Source organism: Phoca vitulina, unplaced genomic scaffold (assembly GCF_004348235.1).
Source record: "Phoca vitulina isolate PV1807 unplaced genomic scaffold, GSC_HSeal_1.0 scaffold12, whole genome shotgun sequence".
Classification (NCBI taxonomy): domain Eukaryota; kingdom Metazoa; phylum Chordata; class Mammalia; order Carnivora; family Phocidae; genus Phoca; species Phoca vitulina.
In genome coordinates this window covers 17,772,791-17,784,907 of record NW_022589715.1, presented here as the reverse complement: position 1 = coordinate 17,784,907, position 12,117 = coordinate 17,772,791, and the positions used below count along the sequence as shown (strand labels likewise).

Sequence of the window (12,117 nt, the reverse complement as noted above, 5' to 3'; positions counted from 1 at the left end):
GATGGATTCCCTGGGGAATTCTACCAAACATTCAAAGAAGAAATAATACCTATTCTACTGAAGCTGTTTCAAAAAATAGAAACAGAAGGAAAACTTCCAAACTCATTCTGTGAGGCCAGCATTACCTTAATCCCCAAACCAGGCAAAGACCCCATCAAAAAGGAGAATTTCAGAACGATATCCCTGCTGAATATGGATTCCAAAATCCTCAACAAAATCCTAGCTAATAGGATCCAACAATACATTAAAAGGATCATCCACCACGACCAAGTGGGATTTATCCCCGGGATGCAAGGGTGGTTCAACATTTGCAAATCAATGTGATAGAACACATTAATAAGAGGAGGGAGAAGAACCATATGGTCCTCTCAATTGATGCAGAAAAAGCATTTGACAAAATACAACATCCTTTCCTGATTAAAACTCTCCAGAGTATAGGGATAGAGGGAACATTCCTCAAGCTCATAAAATCCATCTATGAAAAACCCACAGCGAATATCATCCTCAATGGGGAAAAGCTGAGAGCCTTTTCCTTAAGATCAGGAACACGTCAAGGGTGCCCACTCTCACCACTGTTGTTCAACATAGTACTAGAAGTCCTAGCAACAGCAATCAGACAACAAAAAGAAATAAAAGGTATTCAAATTGGCAAAGAAGAAGTCAAACTCTCTCTTTTCGCACACGACATGATACTTTATGTGGAAAACCCAAAAAACTCCACCCCCAAATTACTAGAACTCATGCAGCAATTCAGTAATGTGGCAGGATACAAAATCAGTGCACAGAAATCAGTTGCTTTCTTATACACTAACAACGCAACTGTTGAAAGAGAAATTAAAGAAATGATTCCATTTACAATAGCACCAAAAACCATAAGATACCTCGGAATAAACCTAACCAAAGAGGTAAAGGATCTATACTCTAGGAACTACAAAACACTCATGAAAGAATTGAAGAAGACACAAAAAGATGGAAAAATATTCCATGCTCATGGATCGGAAGAATAAACATTGTTAAAATGTCTATGCTACCCAGAGCAATCTATACTTTCAATGCCATCCCGATCAAAATTCCAATGACATTTTTCAAAGTGCTGGAACAAACAATCCTAAAATTTGTATGGAATCAGAAAAGACCCCGAATCGCCAAGGAGATGTTGAAAAAGACAAACAAAGCTGGGGGCATCACGTTGCCCGATTTCAAGCTATATTACAAAGCAGTGATCACCAAGACAGCATGGTACTGGCACAAAAACAGACATACAGACCAATGGAACAGAATAGAGAACCCAGACATGGACCCTCAACTCTATGGTCAAATAATCTTTGACAAAGCAGGAAAAAACATGCAATGGAAAAAAGACAGTCTCTTCAATAAATGGTGCTGGGAAAATTGGACAGTCACATGCAGAAGAATGAAACTCGACCATTCTCTAACACCATTCACAAAGATAAACTCAAAGTGGATGAAAGACCTCAATGTGAGACAGGAATCCATCAAAATGCTAGAGGAGAACATAGGCAGTAACCTCTTTGACATCGGCCACAGCAACTTCTTTCAAGATACATCTCCAAAAGCTAGTGAAACAAAAGCAAAAATGAACTTTTGGGACTTCATCAAGATAAAAAGCTTCTGCACAGCAAAGGAAACAGTCAACAAAACAAAGAGGCAACCCACAGAATGGGAGAAGATATTTGCAGATGACACTACAGATAAAGGGCTGGTATCCAAAATCTATAAAGAACTTCTCAAACTCAACACCCAAAAAACAAATAATCAAGTCAAAAAGTGGGCAGAAGAGATGAACAGACACTTCTCTGAAGAAGACCTACAAATGGCTAACAGACACATGAAAAAATGTTCATCATCATTAGCCCTCAGGGAAATCCAAATCAAAACCACACTGAGATACCACCTTACACCAGTTAGAATGGCCAAAATGGACAGGGAAAGAAACAACAAATGTTGGAGAGGTTGTGGAGAAAGGGGAACCCTCTTACACTGTTGGTGGGAATGCAAGTTGGTACAGCCACTTTGGAAAACAGTGTGGAGGTTCCTCAAAAATTTAAAAATAGAGCTACCCTATGACCCAGCAATTGCAGTCCTGGGTATTTACCCCAAAGACACAGATGTAGTGAAAAGAAGGGCCATATGCACCCCAATGTTCATAGCAGCAATGTCCGCAATAGCCAAACTGCGGAAAGAGCTGAGATGCCCTTCAACAGATGAATGGATAAAGAAGATGTGGTCCATATATACAATGGAATATTACTCAGCCATCAGAAAGGATGAATACCCAACTTTTACATCAACATGGATGGGACTGGAGGAGATTATGCTAAGTGAAATAAGTCAAGCAGAGAAAGTCAATTATCATATGGTTTCACTTATTTGTGGAACATAAGGAATAACATGGAGGACATTAAGAGAAGGAAGGGAAAAATGGGCGGGGGTAATTGGAGGGAGAGATGAACCATGAGAGACTATGGACCTGAGAAACAAACAGGGTTTTAGAGGGGAGGGGGGAGGGGGGATTGGTTAGCCCGGTGATGGGTATTAAGGAGGGCACGTAATACATGGAGCACTGGGTGTTATACGAAAACAATGGATCGTGGATCACTACATCAAAAACTAATGATGTATTGTATGGTGACTAACATAACATAATAAAATTAAAAATAAAAAAAATAAAAAAATAAAACAGGCATTCTCTGCTGACTTTAGCAGTGGTTTCAGGATGAGTGAGTTTCCCATGTGTGAACTGTGCTCAGTTAATTCTGTTTGGGTACACAGAGGTTGTTAAAACAAACAAACAAACAAAACAGGAAAACAAGACAGAGAAGAAAAACCATCACAGAGCTAGCTACTTGCTTAAATAGGAAACCCTCCAGAACATATCTCGGTTGGGGGGCATCACAAGGTCTCACAAAACAGGAGTTGTGTAGGAGAATGTGAGGACAGACAGGGTAACTTAAAAGAATGTAATTTCAGTCAGAATGATTTAATCCTCTGATCTCTGACCAAAAGATATGTTTCTATTCTCCACCCCCATATTTTCCTTGACGGTGATTTCCACTGAATGCCGAGCTTTTGTGTAATGAAATAATAATACCCAATCTTTGGGCACTGTTACCAGCTGTCCTAGCTCCTGTAGGAACTTTCCTTGGCTGGAATAATAATAAATCATTTCAATCATTAGAAATTAGCTGCACAATTGTCAAAGCTCTGGCTTCTATTAACGTGCTGACGGAGAGAAAAGAAAGGGGAAAGAGGGAGAGAGAAAAACATATCGAGCCACCTTCCAACTGGCAAGGGAGGCTGTGTGAGAACAAAGGTGAAGGCACGTAGTTTACTGTTATCTGGTAGAACTGTTCTTTATCTTAAAATATTACAATTGACTTGATTGAAGATCTTTATCCACATTGGGAGAGGATCAAATAAATGAAAAGGGGAGCTAAGGAGGCTATCAGAGGAAGATAGATTTTTGCCTCAGGGTAGGGAAGAGCTTTCCTTGAAAGGGAGGGAGTAGGAGCTGCTCTGGCCGTCCTGAGAGGCGGCAGCGCAGAGCTCACCTCGGGGAGCCCTGGGGTCAGACTGTCTGGGTGTCACTTAGCAGGTCCCCAACCACTCCACATCTTCCAAGTGCAGAGCAGGGAGATCAGGGCCCAAGCTTCAGGTGTGGCTTTGCAGATTGAAGGAGACAGTATTGTGCCTGGCACGTGGTAACAGTCAGCTACTTAATATTATTATTCACGAGTACTTTGTCATTGGAGATGTTCCAATACTTGGGTTTTTTAAAGCCCTCTTCAGTTCAGAGATTGGGTCTTTCAGTTCTGCCAGGGAGATGAGGAGACAGATGAGCAGAACCGCTGAGGCTGACTGAGGGCAAGCTCCCAAGGCAGTGGGGCCCTGCTTATTAGTTGTGCAGGGCAGCGTGCGGCACACTTGGTCTCCGCAGGTCCCCATCGGCAGCCTCTCAGACAGTGGGCTGAGCTGACATATGATATGGGGCCAGCCCTGGACGTTTGATCATTGTCAGCCTCCCAGCAGAGTCTTTGCCCTGAGCACAGATTGGCAGGCGGGCAGTTGGTACTTTCCTCTCTGATGATGGGCTAGCTCTGGGACGGCCTGGAGCCAAAGGTCAGAAGGAAAAGAAGGAAGCTGGGAAATCTAATCAGAGGATGTTCATGCTGGAAGGGGGCCTGGAGTCCATTGGAGCTCAGCCTCCTCTTTTCACAGATGAGGAGCCAGAAGCTCAGAAAAGGGAGCATCAGCAGAGGCCACATCCCTGGTAAGCAGTAGAGCTTGCTCCAAAAGACAAGGCTTTCTTCCAGATTAGCAGTCACTCTGTCTCAGCTCACTGGCTGTCATGCCTGGCAAAAGGACAGTCAAAATGGTCAGGTGGAGTGTTGAGGTGGCAGGGTTTTACGAGGCAGCCTCCTTACACCTGTAAATGAAATCAGAGTACTACAATGCTATATTCGATATGCTTCCATCAAAAAGGTAAACTTCCTGTGTAAGTCTGGGTGGGACCCCTCAGGTAGGGGCAGTAAGAAAGACATGAAGAGAAGGTGTTAGCCAGTTAGTAATTGCAGGGTCATCTCCATCAAGATGGTTGGGAAGGACTGTGTGGAACCAATGTGAGAGGCTAGGGAAGCAGATTTAGTAAGAATGATTTTGTTGGGGGAGATTAGGAGACAGCGATTTGAAACCAGCATCTGAGTTTGCAGGGGATTAGGACTCTGCAAAACTGCAAGTTGCTGAAATTGTGTTCTTCATGCCTTTAGCTCACTTGATCTTTTGTACCTCGTAACCCCTCTTCCATATCTTCCTGGGAAGAAGTAGACTCTGACAAGATGCTGTCTTCATTAAAGTGAGGAAAATAATATGATAGATGAATTCACATAAAGTGGTGGCTAATGTGTACTGTCCATGTGATCTTGAATTTTAAATAGAAATTAAAGCGAAGACCAGTACGTCCCATTGAGCAGCGGATCTCGAAGGGCAGAATATCAGACAAGGGGAGGAGGAATTATGTGGCTAGACACACACTACGTGCCGATTTTGGTTCTAAGTGCACTGATGCATTTTAGTCTCAGGAAACCTGCCTTTACCTAAAGCGCAGAGTGGCTGTGTGATGTGAGGAAGGTCACATGACTAGAAAGAGAAGTTTGGAACTAAACCCAAACAGGCTGCTTCAAGAAGTTCTTACTGGCCCTTTTACTATACGGTACTTATGTGAAGAGTTACTTTCTTATTTACAACATACTTTTCCTGAGGGCCATGAGGATTTTGATTTGAAGAGAGAGTGCCTTGTCTAAGGACAGTTATGGGTACTGAGTTTCTAACTCATACCATAGGTCAGAAGCTGGACACCTGAGCCAATTGAGACATTCTGCCCTGCAGAATGGGTCGTAGACTGATGTTTCTATATGTAATAAGTTATTTATTAATTTAGGTTTATTTATTTATTTATTTAAGCGTCCCTTTTCACTGTGGCCACTTTAGTACCCTCTGGACTTTTTTTTTTTTTTTTAAGATTTTATTTATTTATTTGTCAGAGAGAGAGAGCGCGCGCAAAGCACGGGGAGCGGCAGGCAGAGGGAGAAGCAGGCTGCCCATTGAGCAAGGAGCCTGACGAGGGACTCCATCCCAGGACCCTGGGATCATGATCTGAGCCAAAGGCAGATGCTTAACCTACTGAGCCACCCAGGCGTCCCACCCCTGCACTTTGGGTTGTCCAATGTGGCTATGGATTCTGTGTGCTCTGCAGCAGCCCTAATGACATCCTGGGAATCACCAGGAATCTCAGGCTCATGTAGCCTTGGTACATGAGGGGTGAGGTAGCAGTGCTTTTGGAACATCGAGGGAGCAGGCTGGGGGTAGTTGGATCCCAATGCAAGGGCACTTTGCATGATGTTCCACCAGAATATATATTGTGTGATTTATCAAAGGGGTTGATGTCACTACTACAAAATTACTCAGTGTTTCTCAGTGTCTTACAATTAAATGCACTAAATATTTAAGACTCAGGATTTGAGGAGGTTAGATCTACTTTTGAAAACCTAGCACTTAATTCTAGCTGGATGGCCTTGGACAAAGTACTTAAACACTTTGAGTCTCCGTGTCCTCAGTTATAAAATGGGAATAAATCTGACCCTATGCCTGAGGGAATTTGGTGAAAAAATGTGTGCAGAAGTTTTTTAGTACAGCATTGGCATGTAGTGAGTACAGAACACGTTGTATTTACTAGTAACATTAGCATGAGTGTCACCAATGCAAGAAAAAAATACCAACTTCTCCCTTGGCTTACTAAGACCCCTCATTTGCCCCTAGAATTCCCTTTCCCGATTCATCATTGCACCTCTCAAGGCTGAGCACATAATAGATTCAGAGTGGATTGATGGATGGATTCGCATTCTTCTTCATGTTCTTTTCTCTTGAGAATAAACCTTCATGTGATGATGCTTTAAGTTTTATTTTTTCAGAGCGTTTAACATGGACTTGCTCTCCTTGTGTCCCTCTGCTAGTCTTTCTGCTCTTTAAGATTTTTTGTTTAGTGTATTTTGTTTAAAAGCCAGACACCCTTCAAACTCCCTTGCCTCCTGCCAAGGAGATCTAAAGGGGTGATCTACTTTTGAAAATGTGAAAAGTGACTTCCTTGAAATTTCAGTTACTATCCTCTACTGCCTCCCTCACCCCTGCTACTTCCTTCTAAAGTTCAAGTTAGGCTGCGCGTGAGGAGGGTAAGAGGAATATCTCTCTATTTTTGTGTCCTTTCATAAGCGCCGAGGGACTCGGTAACTGCGGCTGCAGAAATAAGCTGTACATTATGTCTAACTTCATTCTAGCTCTTTGGAGAAATAAATAAGGCTTCGATTTTTTTTTCTTAAAAATATTTAGGGTAATTCTATTTAGTCCAGTTGATAAGTTAACTCTGGTAGAACTGAGGGACTGTCTGAAAAACTTGGATGTTTCAATTATTCATATAGTTGATCTATTTTGTAGTTAATATGGCTCAGTGTCTATTAATCAGATGGAGACTACTGACGCTTAATTTATTCATAGTTACAGGAGTTAGGTAAAGTTTAAGAAATGGACTGTGTCGAATTATAGAGTTGATTTTCTAGACTCTTGAGACCAATAAAAAATTATGTAAAACACCAAATTAAGACTCTCTAGAAGATTATTGGCACAACTACAAAATACATATTCATGTTTATGTTTGGTTGGTTGGAATTGTCTAGCTGGAGGGCTCGATTTTCCGATTCATTTTGCAAAAGTTTTTCTCTTTAACCTTGAAGAAGCTGTTCTACGGCTATTTGTGAAAAATCATTTCTGTAGCCGACTGCTTTCTGAAACTCACTGACCCTTCTGTTTGGAAAGGACCTTGAAGTTCACCTCTTTCAACCACACACCAGAACTCTAATCTTGCCTCTAGCGACTTAGATAACAGCTAGTTCAGTAGTTGTCTATCTTAGGTTTACATTAGACTCCTGGAAACTCAAAAAATTACAAATGCCCAAACCTGCTCCCTCCGCCTGCCTCCCGACAATTTTGATGGAATTGGTCTAAGGTGGGGTCTGTCACTGGCATTAAAGAAAAGCTTCCTAGGTGCTTCTAATGTACCAGTACACCAGACCGAGCCACACCGTACAAGCTGACCTGTTATATCATGTGCTGATAGAAGAGGGCTCGCAGGCCAAAAGGACCACAGACCACTCTGACTTTTGATTATGTGAAAAGACATGCATGAGATGTTCAGATCTGAGGTGTTAAAGGAACCACAATAGATTTTTAAATTCAGTGAGAAAGGGATAGTCCCTTCTCATCCTAAGGGGCTCTCACCGAGAATGTGGGCCCAGGCAGGAGCCAGGGAAGTTTGTTCAAAGTGGCAGCTTCTCCTTATTGCCTTGATTAGTGCTTGAGATCCTAACCTGGAAAGTACCCAGTCTGTGTCAGAGATATACTTGATCTTGCTTCTTTTTCCTGTTACTTTTCTGTGCTTCTGACAATCCCTTTCTTTTTTTCACCAGCAGAGTCTGCCATGGGTATGTTATGCTGACTTCCCTTTGCCACTTTGCTTTGATTCCCATGAGAGAGAGCACTTGGTCCTATACAAGGGCACTCAAGTCTTTGTAGATCGGGCTGAACATGGTGGGTCAGTGAGTGAGAGCCTGCTGAGCAGGCAAAGACTTGGGGCATTCCTATGGGGCCATGATGTGCTAGAAGGTTAGGTAGCTTGTAGGGTGCCCCAAAACTCACAAGAATTCCCTTTACCCAGAGTTTACGTGGAAAATCCTTAAACTTTTCAGACATCTATGAAAATATGAAGGTTTTGAAAATAAACTACTTTTCCCCCACAGCTTAATCTGGTTAAGACTATGCAAAAGTCAGGTATTGCCCCACGAAAGGTAATTTGGGCTTAGTTAACTTCTTTATATTTTGTCCATAGAAGAAAAAAGTTCTCTTTGTGAATTTGTCCTCCTAGAAAACTGCTGTCAATCCAAAGCCTTCCTTTCTTTGGAAATGTAGAAACCACCATATGTCGTTACTAATCTTGAGTGACAGCCATTTAGCCAGCAGACATTTGCATGGTCTTTGGAGAATTATAACCCATATTAAGTATGCCTATATGCTGTTCACTCACAGACAGTACTTTTTAGATTCTAACATGAGGTTTCCAGGAGAAAAAGAAACTGTTAGCTTTCACAGAAGAATAAAGGATGTGAAAGGAATGCAAGGTTGGCTTTAAATAAAAGCCAGAGTATGAGAGCAGTTAGTAAACCTCTCCCCTCTATATGCTGTATACAAGGTATATGTATTACCCCCCACCATCCCATCACCCTTCTCCATCTGTCCTTCACCCCACCATCATCAGTTCTATCCATTTAAAAAGTCTGGCAAAAACCTCACCATATAATTTATTCTACACACAGGCACACCTGTGCACACACACTCTAGTTCAACAATAAGCATTCCTTATTGGTTTGCAACTTGCTTTTCTTACTTAACACATCTCAAACATTCCTGTTGTAGGTAAATGCAGGGCATCCCTTAACTCACTGGGTCTCAAACTTTTGCCTGCATTAGAATCACATGAAACACTTGTTAAAGGCAGACTGTGGAGCCTTATCCCCCTGAATTTTTGACTGGGTAGATCTGGGGTGGGGCCCAGTAATTTGCATTTCTAACAAGTCCCCAGGCAATATTGATGCTACTGTTCCAGGGACACAATTTGAGAAAGACTTCTCTACCTCATTCTGTTTGGCAGCTACCTAACGGTAGAGTTAAAACACAAGTTTTTCAGTCATTGCCCTGTTGACACACATGCAATACTTTTTGCCTTTACATTCAGTGCTGCAATAACTGTTCTTATATCCCTATTTTCGTGTACTGGCACTTTTATTTTGATAGGATCCAGAACTTTTTGAAACTGTCTTCTGAACTAGATCATGAGTCACAGGAGAAAATCAGTCTCATTGCTTTGTGGTCACACTTCAGCTAGATCTTATTCACCAGACTTGGATCCAAGTGATGGTGACTTTTTCCAGAAATCAATTCCCCCCCTCAGAAGAATGATATTTTCCACCTTTGTGGATAATTAAAGGAATGAGCTCCTACAGCAGTTCCAGAAGGGGGGCTCCAGCAGTGAGTGCTGTCAGCAAGGGCAGGTTAGTTGAGTTTTGTGCATAGCCTTCCTGGGGATCTACTTTGCAAGAACATCATCCACTATGCAATAAAAGGCTTGGCTATGTTTTATTGTTGTTTAAAAGTCAGTCAACTTATTTTATATTTGCAACTCACGTACGGTGCCTTGAGACCAGCCTCAGAAGTCTGAGGAATGAACATTGTTAATTGAGCCCCTGATGCATCCTAGACACTTTAAAAATAAAATCTCATTGTACTACACAAGCAAGGCTGGGAGGCCAGAATATTCACAAGTTCATTTTGTCTTGTTATTGAGGAAAATGAGTCTCAGGCTGGTGCAGTGACTTTTCTAAGCCTGCACATTCTAATATGTGGCCAATTTGAGATTTGAACTCAGAACTTTCTGGCTTCAAATTTATTTTTTCTTGAAACATGCTGCTTCATACAGCAGGATGTAGGAGTTGCAAATGGAGTGTTTATGTAGGCTATAATGATTGAGCTGGAGATTGTACAGGTATTGATAGATTTTTAAATTCTACTTTTTTAAGCTTTTGTTTCTTGAATCGTATCTGTTATAGGCAACATCAATTTCTTACTCAATTTTTGGAAATAATCATGACTAGATTAGGCATTTGGTTTTCCAGTTGATGCCAATTTCATCTAGCTACAGTTATCTTTCTCACCCTTCCTTCCTTCCTTCCTCCCTTCCTCCCTCCCTCCCTCCCTCCCTCCCTCTCTCTCTCTTTCTTTCTGAATAAAGAATTGCTGGGTCATCAATTTTCAGCCTAAAAGTCACTGTTAATCTTGAAAGCAGTTTTCCTGGTTGAAAGGACATGTAGACACAGGTGACAAGAATCCAGGAATTAGAGCATATACATTATTTGGATTTTATCCTCAAATTATCTCTTTTATATTGTTTCCTTTTTTGTCATGAAGTCACAGTTTCATCCTTTTATAAATTCCCACCCCACTCTCTCCACCCTAGTTTCCCTTTGATCTTTTATAGCTTATTTTCTGGTGAACTGTTTGACCTCTGCTCTGAAATCATCTTTCTATTTTTCCTTCCCACTTAACTGGCATACTAATTATTCCAAATTCTGTGGCTTCTGTTCCAGAACCTCTCAGGCTTTCTCATCTTTTATCTGGTTCTCTGTGAGGTAGTGCTGTAAAGTGATGCTTACCTGATGGTTTATACTTCCATTTCTGGCATTTTTCCCATACCCTTGCAAACCACCACTTATTAAGGACCTCTGACGAACCTCTTACTCAATTCATTATCTTTCTAATGATACCCTCAACTGTCGCTTTATCATCTGTTCCTTTCATGTTCATGTTTTTGTCACTTCTTTGTTCAGTAACATAGACATGTGAGCTGGAGAAAATAAAAGTAAAACAAGTTACTTAAGACTCACCAGCACCGGGTCTCAATTCCTTTGCTATTATAGAGCTTTATGCATTCTGAGGTGTTGGTAATTTTTCAAGTAGTTTACTAGTTGAGGTGAGGGTTGAATATTTCTTAGATGGGTTACAGAGTAGGGGGAGGGAGCCATTAGGCTGGAGTTAAATCTAATTTCTTTTCTCATTTTATATAAAGTTACTAGGACTGGTTCCTTGGAATTTTTAGCAGTTTTTCATGTTCATGCTGCTCTTATGAGTAACAGTCTCTGCAGGTGGATACTCATAACTTAGGATAATAAGACGAATGAGTGGGCGCCTGGGTGGCTCAGTTGGTTAAGCAACTGCCTTCGGCTCAGGTCATGATCCTGGAGTCCCGGGATCGAGTCCCGCATCAGGCTCCCTGCTCGGCAGGGAGTCTGCTTCTCCCTCTGACCCTCCTCCCTCTCATGCTCTCTGTCTCTCATTCTCTCTCTCTCAAATAAATAAATAAAATCTTTAAAAAAAAAAATAAGAGGAATGAGTTTTGATTTTACACAAGAAGTTTGTTATGGAGCTTTCCACTATGTTACTGAATTTAATTACATTAATAGCCTTGTGAAGTAGATCTTAATATGCCTATTTTATAGTCAATAAACCAAGCTCAGAAGGAAGAAACAAAAAAAACATATATCCAGTATATATTTATATATATCCAGTATGTATTTTCTAGGCACTTTGCCTAAAGGATAAATGATTTGCCCCAAAGCACATTGCTTGTAAGTGGAGGAATTGGAATTCATTGTTTCTCCCACTGGCTTCCAGTGCCATTGAGTCATACATTTAGGGACTGGGAGCTCATGTACTCAAGGGTTTAGAGATCAAGCCCTATTCTCCCATTTCTTCTTCTGCTTCCTCATTCCTCTCTTCTCCCCTTGCCTCTCCCCTTCATGATTCTGGGAGCCTCTTTGTATGTCTCCATCTTTCCAGGCCAGGAGGCTTACTCTTGTTGTTCTGTCCTTAGCCCGGCATTGGAGTCTTTCCTCCTTCCTCCAAGCCTTCAAGCATCTCTGCAGCCTCTGAGAGTTCTGT

At 41.5% G+C, this 12,117-nt stretch overlaps 1 protein-coding gene across 5 annotated transcripts in view; it reads left to right on the top strand.

Moving 5' to 3' along the window:
- Nucleotides 1–12,117, top strand: part of CTNNA2 (catenin alpha 2) — a 1,077,601-nt gene that overhangs the window by 878,173 nt on the left and 187,311 nt on the right. The gene's annotated exons all lie outside the window — the stretch shown is intronic.